General features: G+C 39.8%; 1 pseudogene; it reads right to left on the bottom strand.

Annotated features, from left to right (window-relative positions):
* Window positions 1-1,775: 1,775 nt before the first annotated feature.
* Window positions 1,776-4,367, bottom strand: LOC116478831 (transcription initiation factor TFIID subunit 9-like; annotated as a pseudogene).
* Between the last annotated feature and the right edge of the window lie 233 nt (window positions 4,368-4,600).

The raw sequence follows: 4,600 nt of genomic DNA, 5'->3' as shown, positions 1-4,600 counted from the left end.
GTAAATCTAGGTTTATTCCAAAATAAAAAGATTAACAAAAATTCTGGCATCAAATTAAAAATTACTAAACATGAAAATAGGATCCAAATTGTGACCCACAGCCAGGTAGGAATAGACACAAAAATGACAGAAATGATAGAATGAGCAGATGAGGACTTTAAAACAGCTATAAATATGCTTCAAAATTTAAAGAAAATCATTAACATAATAAAGAGAGAAATTAACATTTTTATTTAAAAAATGGAAATCCTAGAGGTATACGGGTATATTCCTGTAGGCATGTTCAAATATAACATCTGAAAAAATTTACTGGATGTGTGCAAGAGTAAATCAGACATTACAAAAAAAAAAATAAAAATTTAGTGAACATGAAGATTTATCAATAAAAATTAACCATAATTAAACACGGAAAGAAAAAGGACTACACAAAAATGAACCAAGCCTCAGTGACCTTATGGGACAATAAACGCTATATAATAGGCTGGAGATGGTGGCTCACACCTGTAATCCTAGCACTTTGGGAGGCCAAGGCAGGCGGATCACCTGAGGTCAGGAGTTTGAGACCAGCCTGGCGAACATGGCAAAACCCCATCTCTACTAAAAATACAAAAAAATTAGCCGGGCATGGTGGCAGGCACCTGTAATCCCAGCTACTCGGGAGGCTGAGGCAGGAGAATCGCTAGAATCCTGGGGGCAGAGGTTGCAGTAAGCCAAGATCTCACCACTGTACTCCAGCCTGGGTGACAGAGCAAGACTCGGTCTCAAAAAAAAAAAAAAGAAAAAAAAAAACCTATATAATATAAATGTAATTGGTGTTCCAGAAAGAGGAGAAAAAGAGATTGGGGCCCAAGCAACATTGGAAAAAATATGACCAAAATATTTCCACATTTGATGAAAACTCTAAATCTACAGATCCAAGATACTTGACAGGCCCTGACAAGACTAAACACAAAGAATATACCTATGTATATCATAATTAGATTGCTGGAGGAAAACACATACTACCTACAGTGGAACTGAAATAAGACTAATAAAAGATAACACAGCACCACGAAGGGCAAAAGACAAGGGAAAACATCTTCAAAGTGCTAGAGAAGAAAACCAGGTCAGGCACGGTAGGGCTCATGCCTATAATCCCAGCATTTTAGGAGGCCAAGGCAGGAGAATGGAACACTTGAGCCCAGGTGTTCAAGACCAGCCTAGACAACATTGTGAAACCCTGTCTCTATGCAAAATTTAAAAATTAGCTGGACCTGGTGACATGTGTCTGTAGTCCCAGGTACCCAGGAGACTGAGGCAGGAAGATTGCTTGAGCCCAAGAGTTGCAGTCAGCTATGATCGGTGCTGTTGCATTCCAGCTTGAGTGACAGAGTGAGACCTCGTCTCAAAAGAGAGAGAGAGAGAGAGAAACAGAAAGAGAGAAAAGGAAGGAAGGAAGGAAGGAAGGAAGGAAGGAAGGAAGGAAGGAAGGAAGGAAAAAAAAAAAAAAAAGAAAAAAAAAAAAAAAAAAAAAAAAAAAAAGAAGGAGGGAGGAGGGAGAGGGGAGGGAAAAATAACCTGTCAACTTGGGATTTTATACCTAGCAAAAATATCTTTCAAATATAAAGGCAAAATAATAGTATTTCAGAGAAAAGTTGAAAGAACTTGATCTAGCACACCAACATTTAAAACATTTTTTTTTTCAAATTAATGAATGACAACTTGATTTTTCTTACACTTTTAAGGCTGATGAAAAACCTTCATTTCAATTGAAAAGTATGGTAATTGTATTTACAGATTAAATATGAAAGTTTTCTAAAATGCAACTTGAAAACATCCAGCATGCATGTTTAATATCAGTACGATGAATTCAAGACCAAGTATACATGTTATATGCAGCAAGGCTAAATTACAAATTATCAGTCATCTTCTTCACGTTTTTTCAATGCATTTGATGATTCATTGGCAGTATTTTGTGGTAACACCATATCAGTGGTAATAAGAAGCTTTTGGACCCAATTAATGATGGATTAATCAGAACATTCTGAACTGCTGATGTTGCAGGAATTGAAGATTTTACAGCTGGAGACTGCGAAGTAGGCATCTGTACTGTAAACCTTTGCCCTGTGAGGGACACGGGAGTCCCTACTTTAGTTGCAACAGACATGGTCTGTGGGGTTGGTGTGCCTAGCGTGGGAGTACTTGGTCTGCTAGCAACTGAACCAACACTTAACCACGGGACTGTTACTCTTCCCACGGAAGTTGATGCCTTTTTCTGTCAAGATTTCAGCCTGTAATTTGGAGCTGTTAAGGAATATCTATCAGGTGGCAACCTAGGACCTGAATATGGCTTGATTAATGGAAAAGGGGTTTGATTTCTTTGCCTTGTGATATCTAATAAAAAAAATCTCTTGGGGGAGGAGAGGTAAAAGACTGGTCAGCGTGGAACTGGACTGCCAACCGCACATCATCTGCATCAATGGTAGCCTTCTTAGTATGGCTGGAATAAATTTTTGCATCATCTAGAACTGTGGTCACATATCGGAAGGCAAACTCCAACACCTGATTTATAACTCTTGGCTCATATTCTGTAATTCCCAGATCCTTCAGGATTTGTGCCATCATCTGTGCATCTTTCGGCATGCTCTTGGGAGAAGCCATCTTGCCAGACTCCATGATATCCGATGATCAGACTTCTTGAGCTAAATCGCCCACATTAATGTATTTCAGTCCTGATTTTGACACAAGTCCTTTGCCTAGTGTGGTTTTTCCAACCCCTGGTGTACTGGTGAGCAGGATGCTCGGAAGCAACATGGTCCTCCCCACGACGGCTCTGAGTGCCTCGCTCACGAGCCCTTCACATTATGGGAAGGACCATTTAAAACGTGATTAAAGCAAGTTCTACAGGCTGGAGGAAAAGAAAACCAGGTGGAAACGTCAATGTACAGAAAATAATGAAGAGCACTCAACATGGTAAATTCATAGGTAGACAATTTAACATTTAAAGAAAAAGTTTCAAAGGTAATTGAGAGGAATGACAAAGTGAGGACCTTTGTACTTTCCCTAAAAAGCAAAGATAAAGTTGGACTGTTAGTTTCTGGCCTGGCATACAAGCTTGGACGTTGTCACTACATCCTAATACGTAAACAGCTAAACAAACTGAAAAATCAATTCTTAGTTAAGAACAGTGAGGTCACAGCAAACTATCATGGCCCCTGAAATTGGAGTGACCAGCAGGCAAAGGCAGAGAAGCACAAGTAACTGGAGCTGAGACCCTCAGACGAGGCCTCCAGGGAAAACTGACAGGCTAGGGAAACCTGAACTGTAATTAACTAACTGCACAGTGTGGACAAGTCTTGAGTTGAAAATTCCAGGGGGACTCAGTCATTCCCCGGCACACATACTTTTGTGAGTTTTACCTCCAGGAGCTCTACCAGGTTCTCAAAGCAAGTATCAGAGAACTATCCCCTTGTGTTTGCAGCAGGGGGAAAGGAAAAGGAACCATTTAAAAACATGCCAAAACACTCTGTTCTTAACAAGGTGTGCCCGCAGGAGAAACTATTTAACCGGAAGATAACCTGGTGGGGTTTTATCAGGGCCAAACTGACCTAGGGGAAGGGAAATAACCTCAGGCAGCTCCTGCCTTCCATGTGGGAGAAGGAAAATACCAAACACCAGCTCCCTCTAGTCATCGTGTCTTCCGTAAGGCTGGTGGGGGAAATGAGAAGTACATGTGACGTACACAGTCTAGAGGCACAGGCTCACTCAAAGACTACGACCTGATCACAGTTCTATAGAACTCTAAAGAAATCCACATTACTAAGGGCCTATTTACAGCCATTCCTCTTACTCAGGAACATGCCCAGCTGTTAAGGAAAAATCACCAGGCATACTGAATGGCAAAAAGGTCATTTGAGAGATAGAGCAAGCATCAGAACAAGACAGAGATATAGCAAGGATGTTGACATGATCAGACCAGGAATTTAAAACAGCTATGATTAATATACTAAAGGCTCTAATGAATAAACTAGATGGATGCAAACACAAGTGGGCAATGTAAGCAGAGAGATGGAAATTCTAAAAAGTACCAAAAAGAAAGGCTAGAGATCAAAAACACTGCAGGAGAAATGAAGAATGTTTTGATGGGCTCATTAGTAGACGGAATAAAGCTAGGAATCTCTGAGCTTGAGGATATCTCAACAGAAACCTCCAAATTGAAAAGGAAACAGAAAAAACAAGGCTGCAAACTCCAGAACAGAATATCCAGGAACTGCAAGACATCTACAAAGGGGGTAGCATATGCAAAATGGGAAAATCAGTAGAAGAAAAAAAAAAAAGGAACTGAAGAAATATCAGAAACAATAACAACTAAGAATTTCCCCCAAATTATTATGAGACACCAAATACAGATCCAGGAAGCTCAGAGAACACTAAGCAGGATAAACATTCCACCTGGGCATCATCATTTTCAAACTATAAGAATTCATAAAGAAAAAAACTGAAAGAAACCAGAGGGAAAAAATACATTACCTATAGAGAAGCAAAAGAAAGAATTATACCCAACTTCTTAGAAAGCATGCAAGTAAGAAGAGTGGAGTGAAATATTTAAAGCACCAAGAGA

This window comes from Hylobates moloch, unplaced genomic scaffold, assembly GCF_009828535.3.
Source record: "Hylobates moloch isolate HMO894 unplaced genomic scaffold, HMol_V3 SCAFFOLD_12, whole genome shotgun sequence".
NCBI classification, from domain to species: Eukaryota; Metazoa; Chordata; class Mammalia; order Primates; family Hylobatidae; genus Hylobates; species Hylobates moloch.
The sequence above is the reverse complement of the archived record's forward strand: the minus strand, read 5'-3'. Positions and strand labels throughout refer to the sequence as shown.